We start from the raw sequence: 12,907 nt of genomic DNA, 5'->3' as shown, positions 1-12,907 counted from the left end.
GTCGCCGCTAAGATAAACATCTCTCATCTCTCCCCAGAACCTCTCAACGCCGACCTGGCCGCCACCACCAGCTTCTATTAGCTTCAATTGCTCCTTAATTTGCAGTAGTGAAAGATCTATTAAAATTTCAACTTCTATTTGTGCTTGAGTGATGAGTGAGGTTTTAAGGTGTGTTTAAGTAGGTCGTTGGAGGTGTGTGAGTGGTGAGGGGATATGATGAGGGTTTAAGGTCTACTTAAGGTCTGCTGGTGTTGGTGGGTGATTTATGAGTAACTTGTAGTTATGTGAGTGTTGGTGTGTGAGTGGTGAGTACATATTGAGTGTTCAAGGTCTGCTGTTGTTGTAGTTGTATGAGTGTTGAAGGTCTGCTGTTGTTATTGTATGTGTGTTGAAGGTCTGCTGTTGTTGAATGAGTGTTGAAGGTCTGTTGTTGTTGTTGTATGAGTGTTGAAGGTCTGCTGTTGTTGTTGTATGAGTGTTGAAGGTCTGCTGTTGTTGAATGAGTGTTGAAGGTCTGTTGTTGTTGTTGTATGAGTGTTGAAGGTCTGCTGTTGTTGTTGTATGAGTGTTGAAGGTCTGCTGTTGTTGTATGAGTGTTGAAGGTCTGCTGTTGTTGTTGTATGCGTGTTGAAGGTCTGCTGTTGTTGTTGTATGAGTGTTGAAGGTCTGCTGTTGTTGTATGCGTGTTGAAGGTCTGCTGTTGTTGTTGTATGAGTGTTGAAGGTCTGCTGTTGTTATTGTATGAGTGTTGAAGGTCTGCTGTTGTTGTTGTATGAGTGTTGAAGGTCTGCTGTTGTTGAATGAGTGTTGAAGGTCTGTTGTTGTTGTTGTATGAGTGTTGAAGGTCTGCTGTTGTTGTTGTATGAGTGTTGAAGGTCTGCTGTTGTTGTTGTATGCGTGTTGAAGGTCTGCTGTTGTTGTTGTATGAGTGTTGAAGGTCTGCTGTTGTTATTGTATGAGTGTTGAAGGTCTGCTGTTGTTGTTGTATGAGTGTTGAAGGTCTGCTGTTGTTGTTGTATGAGTGTTGAAGGTCTGCTGTTGTTATTGTATGCGTGTTGAAGGTCTGCTGTTGTTATTGTATGAGTGTTGAAGGTCTGCTGTTGTTATTGTATGAGTGTTGAAGGTCTGCTGTTGTTATTGTATGAGTGTTGAAGGTCTGCTGTTGTTATTGTATGCGTGTTGAAGGTCTGCTGTTGTTGTTGTATGCGTGTTGAAGGTCTGCTGTTGTTGTTGTATGAGTGTTGAAGGTCTGCTGTTGTTATTGTATGCGTGCTGACGTTCTGCTGTGGTAGTTGCAGCCACAGACGAGCATCATGTCAGTGCAAGAGTGTGCCACACCTTGCAACAAAGTGAGCCAGGTAGGGTGAGCCGTATATACAGACCCCTGACCCAATCAGCGGTCTTCTCACCCAAGGTATAACTCCTCTCATTACCACACCTGCCTCACTACAATTGCTCTAACTTATCTGATATACTTAACTACTAACTTAACTACTACAGTAGTTAAGCTTAACTACTGGGCAGCATAATAATAATAATCTACAAAATATATACACTTATGATTGGTAAATTACCCTGCTGAATTATATCATGTCTAACTATAACAAGTCAACAAGTCTTTTAATTTCAGGTTTGCTATATAAAACCTGGCAAATCAGTAGAGTATGGTTCTCAGTCACAGTCTTGCGTCTTGCAGGTCGGCGTTCGATCCCTGGTGGTCCCCCAGTGGTTGGGCTTCGTTCCTCTTCCAGTTCCTTGTTCTCATAACCTTTCCAAACATCTACATAGTCGAACTGGCGTAGCGTATTCTCCTCACAATTGGCCTAACCTTTCTCCTCATAACTACCTCACCTCGATACAGTTGGAAATGATAAAAGAAAAATGAGGGAAGAGTGCCAAATTGGTTCTTACAAGAGCACACATTATGGCCAAACATGAGCGATGGTGCTGAGCGGTCATGGGTATACAAGGGCGATGAGTATACTGGAATGATGAGTATACTAGGGTGATGGGTATACTGGGGTGAGAGGCAGCAGGCAATGCCTCACACGAGTCAGCCCACTGGGTAATGCAGTAATTACCGCAATAGTTCATGAAGTGATTTCACCAGTGGTTAATGCTGTGATTAATGCTGCAATTAGCGCAGTCACACTCATTTGTGAACCAGAAAACTTTGTACCCTGATTCCTGTGGGGAACATACCCATCATGGTCGGGTTGGAGATCAACTGTTGCTCTTTGCATCACTGGAGACGGGTAGTAATTGTCCAGCGAGGTCTAGCTAAGTCTCTTGGAGTTAGGCCAGCCTTTGTTGTCCAAAGAGGACCTCGCTAAGCATTCTGGGACAAAAACAGTAGCTGTTTTGTAACCTCGCTAAGGCTGAACAGCCATCCGCCCCCAATGACGAGGAACCATGACTGGAGCGGACAGCAACAAGGGAAGTGAGAGGAGCGCGAGGGAGGGGAAGCTTGACACACCGCCTACAAGAACGCCGACATCCGACACTCAGCCGCTGACCGGATTAATTACAGCGTTCGTGTCCCCCCGCCACGTGCGTCAAGCGGACAATGGGAGGCGGAGTCCGACGTCAGTCACGTGACGCGGACAACACCCAATCACTGGCTTGCCTTTTCTTTCCTTCTGTCTTTTGTGGCCAAGAGCGTTGTTTTGGTCAAATTAAATGTGTAACCTCTGAATCTCACGGGTGAAATATCCTTCTCCCAGGAGTCTGGAGCACCACTCTCCCAGGAGCATGGAGCACCATTCTCCCAGGAGCCTGGAGCACCAATCTCCCAGGAGCCTGGAGCACCACTCTCCCAGGAGCCTGGAGCACCATTCTCCCAGGAGCATGGAGCACCATTCTCCCAGGAGCATGGAGCACCATTCTCCCAGGAGCCTGGAGTACCACTCTCCCAGGAGCATGGAGCACCAATCTCCCAGGAGCCTGGAGCACCATTCTCCCAGGAGCCTGGAGCACCACTCTCCCAGGAGCATGGAGCACCAGTCTCCCAGGAGCACCACTCTCCCAGGAGCCTGGAGCACCACTCTCCCAGGAGCCTGGAGCACCACTCTCCCAGGAGCCTGGAGCACCATTCTCCCAGGAGCATGGAGCACCATTCTCCCAGGAGCCTGGAGCACCACTCTCCCAGGAGCCTGGAGCACCATTCTCCCAGGAGCCTGGAGCACCATTCTCCCAGGAGCATGGAGCACCAATCTCCCAGGAGCCTGGAGCACCACTCTCCCAGGAGCCTGGAGCACCACTCTCCCAGGAGCCTGGAGCACCATTCTCCCAGGAGCATGGAGCACCATTCTCCCAGGAGCATGGAGCACCATTCTCCCAGGAGCCTGGAGCACCACTCTCCCAGGAGCCTGGAGCACCACTCTCCCAGGAGCCTGGAGCACCATTCTCCCAGGAGCATGGAGCACCACTCTCCCAGGAGCCTGGAGTACCATTCTCCCAGGAGCATGGAGCACCACTCTCCCAGGAGCATGGAGCACCACTCTCCCAGGAGCCTGGAGCACCATTCTCCCAGGAGCATGGAGCACCACTCTCCCAGGAGCATGGAGCACCACTCTCCCAGGAGCACCATGGGGATGGGGTAGTCAGTGCGCTGGACGGTTGCGTATAGTGCTTTCTAAGCCAGCAATAATGGAAAGTGTTATGGAGGATTTAGAGGAAATGTGTGGTGCTCTGAGGACTGAGGTGCACTGCGTGAGGAACTTATAGGCAGACGAAGCTACGTGTTCCCCCGAAAGGAAGCAGCCTTGGTAAGTCCTCTTCTTGGAGTGTCACGAAGGTAACTTAGGAACACGGTGACAAGGCCTTCTACAGCTTTCCTGAAGACCTCCAATTCATTCGCTGCTACGGAGGATGAGTGTTGTAGGAAGACTGCAGTTCGCCCGAAAGTTAAGACGATGAATGGAGCGCCGGAAAGAGAAGTTAGCAAGCGAATTTTGATTGTAGGTGCCTGGCAGCTGAGGTATTTATACTATCTTGAGGTTATTTTGAGATGATTTGGGGGCTTAGCGTCCCCGCAGCCCGTAGCAGCTGTCTAACTCCCAGGTATCTATTTACTACTAGGTAACAGGGACATTAGGGTGAAAGAAACATTTTGCCCATTTGTCTACGCCTCCACCGGGGATCGAACCTGGAACCTCAGGACTACGAATCCGAAACGCTGTCCACCCAGCTGTCAGGCGCCCACAGATGATCACAGATGTTACTGTGGCATGCCTGATAATTAGGCTATATAGTGTATAGACTGGTGCGACCTCTGACCGCCTTGGACAAAATACAAATTTCAGAAATGAAACTGGAAGCAGGAAAAGTGTAAATACCGGGGCGATTATGTTGTAGGCGGAGAGAGTTGGTAGCGAGGCGTGGGACACTGGCAACATTTTGCCCCCTCACAACACAACAAGTAATGGCTTCACTTTACACCACTTTGCAAATTATGTGCATGCCGTGCACACAGCCCCTTATGGGGTGTGTGTGTGTGTGTGTGTGTGTGTGTGTGTGTGTGTGTGTGTGTGTGTGTGTGTGTGTGTGTGTGTGTGTGTGTGTGTGTGTGTGTGTGTGTGTGTGTGTGTGTGTGCGCGCGCGTATATTTACTATTCACTATCTGTGCCTGAAGAAGCTCTTGGACCCCACCTTTCTAACCAATCTATTTTTCTCTATTATGTCTATTACATATATTTCCCTCTAATACATGCACATCCACAGGAAGCAGCCCGTAGCAGCTGTCTAACTATCAGCTGCATATGTATTGTTAGGTGAACAGGCACATCAAGGTGAAAGAAATTCTGCCCATTTGTTTCCGCCTCGTCCGGGAATCGAGCCCAGCCCCTTAGGACTATGACCCGCGAGTGCTGTTCACTCAGCCGCAAGGCCCCTGTATACTCACCTAGTTGTGCTTGCTGGGGTTGAGCTTTGGCTCTTTGGTCGCGCGTGTGTGTGTGTGTGTTCTTGTATGGATCGAGCTTTAAATACACTCCACATACTGTTCTATTATGTGTTGAGCATGTTGGGATGAGTGAGCATGTTGGGGGGTGAGAGCACTATGAGTGAGCAGGATGAGGTCTTCACCCATGTCACCTCAAACCATCACCCCCCCCCCCCCCTATACTTCTGGTACATGGGGGGGGGGAGGCACAACATCAGTGTCGACGTTGCACAAACGACACTCCGTACAAAATACAACTATTATGCCTAGCAAAAAAAAACACGACCCCAAGCAACCCACCAAACCCGATGCATAGAAAAACGTCAACATTTCCGTGTTGAAATGTTTACAGATACGTGGTATTTCGTACAGATTAATCCACTGCCTGAGAAATACGACCATGTTAGGCGCGAGAGAGTTGTCCATCCAGTTCTGCCGAGGACACCAGCGCGACTCTGAGCGGATCTTAAGTGTCTGGAGCGCCTGCGGTATACGAAGGTGTTCATGGCGGTGTTAAGTGGAGCGAAGGAAGGAGTGCGTCTTTGACCCCTCATCGTCAAGTCATGGAAACCTCTTCAAGAGCTGGGGCTAGATTCACGAAGAAGTTACGCAAACACTTACGAACCTGTACATCTTTTCTCAATCTTTGGCGGCTTTGTTTACAATTATTAAACAGTTAATGAGCTCCGAAGCACCAGGAGGCTGTTTATAACAATAATAACAGTTTAGTGGCAAGTTTTCATGCTTGTAAAGTGTTTAATAAATGTAACCAAAGCCGTCAAAGATTGAGGAAAGATGTACACGTTCGTAAGTACTTGCGTAACTGCTTCGTGAATCTGGCCCCTGAATTGTAGGCTCCATTGTAATGGTCGTAATTCCAGATTGCATTGATAATGAAGGTCCAGTTGTTGGTAGAATACACGAACACACCCGTCGCAACCTCCCCCCTCCCAAAACACACACACACACACACCCAAAGAGCTACAGCTCAACCCCTGCAAACACAACTAGGTGAGTACACACACACACACCCAAAGAGCCAGAGCTCAACCCCCGCAAACACAACTAGGTGAGTACACACACACACACACACACACACACACACACACACACACACACACACACACACACACACACACACACACACACACACACACACACACACACACACACACACACACACACACACACACACACACACACACACACACCCTTTTACAACGCCAATAAATTTGTCTTCAGTAACAGCACTTCCTATAATCGAAGTCGTTACATCCGAATTTACTCAAACTTAGTCAACACTAAATGTAAGCATTCATCGACGAACAGGGTATAAGCTTCCATTTTGTTCATTGTGGCAAAATATTGATCTCATTACGCATTATTATCCCATGTCAATAGACTGCCATTCTCCTGCCCAATATATTCCGGAAATTCAATATGTGGGTCGAGACATAATTGTGACTGTTGCCACTAATTCTCACCTATCGAGGAGGTCATACTGTGAGTGTGCACGACACCCCTTATTGCTGCTTCAGGGCTTCACTCCCTCATCCTGGCACCCTCCTTCCTGCTTGTGGCACCCTCCTTCCTGCTTGTGGCACCCTCCTTCCTGCTTGTGGCACCCTCCTTCCTGCTTGTGGCACTCTCCTTCCTGCTTGTGGCACCCTCCTTCCTGCTTGTGGCACCCTCCTTCCTGCTTGTGGCACCCTCCTTCCTGCTTGTGGCACTCTCCTTCCTGCTTGTGGCACTCTCCTTCCTGCTTGTGGCACTCTCATTCCTGCCTGTGGCACTCTCCTTCCTGCTTGTGGCACCCTCCTTCCTGCTTGTGGCACTCTCCTTCCTGCTTGTGGCACCCTCCTTCCTGCTTGTGGCACCCTCCTTCCTGCTTGTGGCACTCTCCTTCCTGCTTGTGGCACTCTCATTCCTGCCTGTGGCACTCTCCTTCCTGCTTGTGGCACCCTCCTTCCTGCTTGTGGCACTCTCCTTCCTGCCTTTGGCACCCTCCTTCCTGCCTGTGGCACCCTCTGTTTATTTATTTGTGTATTTACGTTTGCAGGTTAGATTAGCATTTTAAAATCACTACAATCAACTACAAATTGTTCAATAAATCACTGAACTATACGTTTAACACATCTCTCACTCTGTCCATGGAGGACAGAAGAAAATGTATATACGCTAGTTAGCATTGTAAATGTGTGGCCACGTCTGTGGTAGAAAAACCACTCCAGATGAGCAGTAAGACTGAAGGACACTCCAGACTCACAGACGGACACAAGGGAGGTACGGAGGAGCCTCCCTGCGGACAGGTTGCTGGCGGTGGTGAGCGCCAGGGGTATGCTAAAGGGTGAGCCACTTGACAAATTCAATCCACAATTTTCATAGAAGATACGACGGAGCCGTAGGAAATTGAGAGCTCAGGGAGCAACTATTTCCAAACCGTGTGGGTGTGCAGGTGGGCGGCCCGTGTGAGTGTGCAGGGGGGCGGCCCGTGTGGGTGTGCAGGTGGGCGGCCCGTGTGGGTGTGCAGGTGTGCGGCCCGTGTGGGTGTGCAGGTGGGCGGCCCGTGTGGGTGTGCAGGAAGGCGGCCCGTGTGGGTGTGCAGGAAGGCGGCCCGTGTGGGTGTGCAGGTGGGCGGCCCGTGTGGGTGTGCAGATGGGCGGCCCGTGTGGGTGTGCAGGTGGGCGGCCCGTGTGGGGTGTGCAGGTGGGCGGCCCGTGTAGGTGTGCAGGTGGGCGGTCCGTGTGGGTGTGCAGGAGGGCGGCCCGTGTGGGTGTGCAGGTGGGCGGCCCGTGTGGGTTTGCAGGTGGGCGGCCCGTGTGGGTGTGCAGGAGGGCGGTCCGTGTGGGTGTGCAGGTGGGCGGTCCGTGTGGGTGTGCAGGTGGGCGGTCCGCGTGGGTGTGCAGGTGGGCGGCCCGGGTGGGTGTGCAGGTGGGCGGCCCGTGTGGGTGTGCAGGTGGGCGGCCCGTGTGGGTGTGCAGGTGGGCGGCCCGTGTGGGTGTGCAGGTGGGCGGCCCGCGTGGGTGTGCAGGTGGGCGGCCCGGGTGGGTGTGCAGGTGGGCGGCCCGTGTGGGTGTGCAGGTGGGCGGCCCGTGTGGGTGTGCAGGTGGGCGGCCCGTGTGGGTGTGCAGGAGGGCGGCCCGTGTGGGTGTGCAGGTGGGATATATATCACCCGCCTTATAATAGCAGTGTAGGTGTTGACGCCAGAAGTGAGGAAGTGGCGGCCAAGATGGTGATGTTGGTGGTGCTAGTGACTGGTTGGTGTTGCCAGTGACTGGTTGGTGTTGCCAGTGACTGGTTGGTGTTGCCAGTGACTGGTTGGTGATGCCAGTGACTGGTTGGTGTTGCCAGTGACTGGTTGGTGGTGCCAGTGACTGGTTGGTGTTGCCAGTGACTGGTTGGTGGTGCCAGTGACTGGTTGGTGATGCCAGTGACTGGTTGGTGGTGCCAGTGACTGGTTGGTGTTGCCAGTGACTGGTTGGTGATGCCAGTGACTGGTTGGTGTTGCCAGTGACTGGTTGGTGTTGCCAGTGACTGGTTGGTGTTGCCAGTGACTGGTTGGTGTTGCCAGTGACTGGTTGGTGTTGCCAGTGACTGGTTGGTGTTGCCAGTGACTGGTTGGTGGTGCCAGTGACTGGTTGGTGTTGCCAGTGACTGGTTGGTGGTGCTAGTGACTGGTTGGTGACGCTAGTAACTGGTTGGTGATGCCAGTGACTGGTTGGTGGTGCCAGTGACTGGTTGGTGTTGCCAGTGACTGGTTGGTGGTGCTAGTGACTGGTTGGTGACGCTAGTAACTGGTTGGTGTTGCCAGTGACTGGTTGGTGACGCTAGTAACTGGTTGGTGATGCCAGTGACTAGTTGGTGTTGCCAGTGACTAGTTGGTGTTGCCAGTGACTGGTTGGTGGTGCCAGTGACTAGTTGGTGTTGCCAGTGACTGGTTGGTGGTGCTAGTGACTGGTTGGTGGTGCCAGTGACTAGTTGGTGTTGCCAGTGACTGGTTGGTGATGCCAGTGACTAGTTGGTGTTGCCAGTGACTGGTTGGTGGTGCCAGTGACTAGTTGGTGTTGCCAGTGACTGGTTGGTGGTGCTAGTGACTGGTTGGTGGTGCTAGTGACTGGTTGGTGATGCCAGTGACTAGTTGGTGTTGCCAGTGACTGGTTGGTGATGCCAGTGACTAGTTGGTGTTGCCAGTGACTGGTTGGTGACGCTAGTAACTGGTTGGTGATGCCAGTGACTAGTTGGTGTTGCCAGTGACTAGTTGGTGTTGCCAGTGACTGGTTGGTGGTGCCAGTGACTGGTTGGTGATGCCAGTGACTGGTTGGTGATGCCAGTGACTGGTTGGTGGTGCCAGTGACTGGTTGGTGGTGCTATCATTTTACACCATATATATGCACTCAGGTTAATGGGTTGTACTGAGTAAGCCTTTGTGTAAGTGACCAACCCAGCCTCCTGTTATGGTAGAACTTACAGTAACGATGAACACCATCGTATATATAATGCTGTAAAATGCATTAGAAAGTAGAAACCGGTACTATTGAATTTGAACAAACCGAAAAAAAAATGTGTACTGATATTGCAATGAAAACTTAACCAAACCTTCCTAGGCTTAATACACGTTGAAGCCTAATATAGTAAGTACTGTATGTGCTATACTAGGCCTGGGAATATTTAATTTAGATTTTTAGTTTTATTTGTTTTGGGACTTTATAAAAGTGAATGTTACCAAATTCTACTTACCACCTCTACGCCATTGTTTTCTAAAGTAGATAAAAGGCGCTTCTGTTTAAATGTCTTACGATATTTGTGTACGCCTAGGGGTCAGGTGTGCACAAATTGTATTGTGATTTATAAGGTTTTTAACAATAAAAACAAATTGTGCACTCAGATGGGAGCGGCCCCACACACAGCCTACAGCGACAATTAAAATACACTCTAGAACCTTGTTTAGAGTTTCTAACTAGCTATAACATGATCCAGGATGTTAACTGACACAACTATGAGCGGAACGGAGCAACGACCTACTGTTTAATATTGGTTGTTCCACGTGGCTTCTCACTTCTCGGTGCTGGCCTGCGACCCGTGGCGCCACGCGCCGCCATGACACCCCCTCCTCGCCCAGACGCAGATCACGCGCCTAAACTATTTAACATCAACATTGTCACATATGCTCTTCAACTCACTATTACTTTATACAAATATCTGTTTGAATTATTTTCTTAATTTATCTACAAAACCGAATGTCAAGTGTAGTTTATAATTGCCTGCAGGCTGGTACTAGTCGAAATATTTAACTCTGCACCCTCTACCTCCCCTACCCTCACCCCGCAGAGAGTAAAGTAGGGTCCCCTAGAACCCTATCATCCCTCATAGGGACAATTACCTAGGATGTTTAGAGTCATATCAAATCACCGAACTAGCCGGGCCTCGCCAGAAATGATCACATGAAGGGTCAATCTCAGGTCTAAATACCGGCATAACTTGATGATGAAAATCTAATGTTTGTTTATGGTTGATGATTTATTTTGGTAAATGTTTTCAAAGAATGTCGTACTTACTGAGCTAATTAACAATTGTATTGTGGTTGATATTTACCATTGTTCATCCTCGTCGTACACGGTGTGCCGTGTACTTGGCACGCCTACGACCGTGCCACGTAGTGCTAGAATAGAACATAGATCTACGCATTTTCGTCTGGTATATCAAAAACGATACCTAGGGAAGGTTAGGCTAGGTTTGGTTAGCCTAGGCTAGGTTAGGCTAGGTTTGGTTAGCCTAGGCTAGGTTTGGTTTGCCTAGGCTAGGTTTGATTAGCCTAGGCTAGGTTTGGTTAGCCTAGGCTAGGTTTGGTTAGCCTAGGCTAGGTTAGGTGTTTTAGCTCTGTTGGCAGTTATTTCTATTAACAAGAGTGAAGCATTTGGGGCAGCCAATCCTCAGGCATTGTTCGAGAAATGTTCCAAGGTCATTAGTGTGAATTATGTGTAAAGGGTGTTTTATTAATTAGCAGCGGGTTTTGGCGGCTGGATTAACAAGCATTTGATTTGCAGAAAACAGCACTTCCATTCACCCAATTAACATAAAGGTTGTGTTGGTGCCTTGGCAACACTTGCTCTGAGAGCAGCGGACAGGTTGTCTGTAAGCAGCTTTGGACTTCTTGAGTCTCTCATGAGCTGAAGGTGCCAGGTGGAGGTGTGCAGGACCTCCGTGTGTGTGTGGCGAGGGTTCAGTCCTTCATGACGCCTCACAGCTACACGAGACCCAGAGTGAGAGGGCTACAGGAAAAATGGAGGACGGAGGGAAGCAGGAATAAACGGAGACAAACAGGGAAGGATGGAGTGATGCAAGAAAGGACGGGGATAGGCGGGAACGGGGAAGGAGGCAGGAAAGGTAGAGGCAATTAAATTGGCAGGAAGGGGCTGAGGGTGTGGGACAGAGAGGGACAGAGTGAGGAAGGGAGGGTCACAGGGAGGGAGTGAAGCCTGGCGTTACAGTAATGGTAGCGGGGACGGTGTGAGTCTGGTCATTAATAACAGCCCAGAAGGTGACGGAGACGGGCGCTGGTTGTTGTAGGCGGGGGCGAGTGGTGACGGGCGTGGCGCGGGTAGTAACGGGTGGCGCGGGTAGTGACGGGCGTGGCGCGGGTAGTGACGGGTGGCGCGGGTAGTGACGGGCGTGGCGCGGGTAGTGATGGGGGGCGCGGGTAGTGACGGGGGGCGCGGGTAGTGACGGGTGTTGAGGGAGGCTGGTGACTATGAGAGTGCGCTGGAGAGAGCTGTCCCGCCAGGTGTCAAGGGTTCCAATGACTCGCAGAGTTTCTTGTCATATCTGGTTTAATAATTATGGATGGAGTTAGTCTCCATAATTCCTCCCAGATTGTTCCACTTGCTTACTCTACTTACACTGGATAAGTGTTGCTCTCAGCCGTATGGCGCACCATCCTGTCTCTCTCAGTCCCCTCGAAACCCAGGAGTATTTGGAATGTCTCGCTCATGTCTCTTCTATTTCTCTTTCTTTCCAGTATCACTAGCGTTAGTTCCCCTTAGTGTATCCTTGCAGCTCAGTACTCTCAGCTCTGTCTTTACTGAGCTTAAATTTTGTGTTTTTGTTGCGAGGCTCCACGCTGGCGCTGCTTGCTCTAACAATGGTCTGACGTATGTTAAGACAATGACGCAACACACGAGTTACAACACCCGTGATGCAACACAAGAGACAGGATAGAGGCCAGAGACTGTGAGATCTGGACAGGAAAGACAGGGCACAGACAGGATTGTTGCAGGAAGAGAAGAGTTAAGGGGGGAAAAAAGGCTGAAATGGGACGGGGGGGAAATTGAGGAAAGAGAATGGGGTCTGGGGAGGGGAGTGTCTGGGGCAGGATGAGACAAACAATTATTCCTCTTCTCCGGGAATAGTATGGAGTAAGTTCCGAGCCCCTATCCCACCACGCCACAACAAAGTACTCATTCATTTTCAGCGGGAAGTGGTGGGGGGAGGGCCATGGGTGGGGCCGGGCATGGGGGCCAATTAGACCAGCTTCACGAATGCAGTATTAAGTAATTATGCAGTTAAGGTGTTAGGCTGTGTGTTCTGCGGTCGGCTGAAGCCACAGTTAGCGTGCGCTGGAGGTAGGGAGGGGGGGGGGGGAGGAGGGAGAGGGGGGAGGAGCGGCGAGGGTGACGAAAGAGAGGGGCGGGGGAGATGAGGGAGAGAGGATGGCCGGGGTGATGAGAGGGAGGAGGAGGCGGAGATAACGTGAATAATAGACATTCTTTTTATTACAGAAACACAAGCACGACCCTCTTCAGAAACACCTGCACATCCCCCCCCCCCCTCCTCCAAACAATACAAAAACACCTACACAACACTAAACTACATGAAGAGTCACGTAGTTTGTGCCTAGTTATATCATACAAAATAATCCCCATCTCACTGGGTAGTTAGTCACACAGGGCCATGTTTCTTGTAGCCCGT

This window comes from Procambarus clarkii, chromosome 62, assembly GCF_040958095.1.
Source record: "Procambarus clarkii isolate CNS0578487 chromosome 62, FALCON_Pclarkii_2.0, whole genome shotgun sequence".
NCBI lineage: Eukaryota > Metazoa > Arthropoda > Malacostraca > Decapoda > Cambaridae > Procambarus > Procambarus clarkii.
This window is presented reverse-complemented; position numbering follows the sequence as displayed.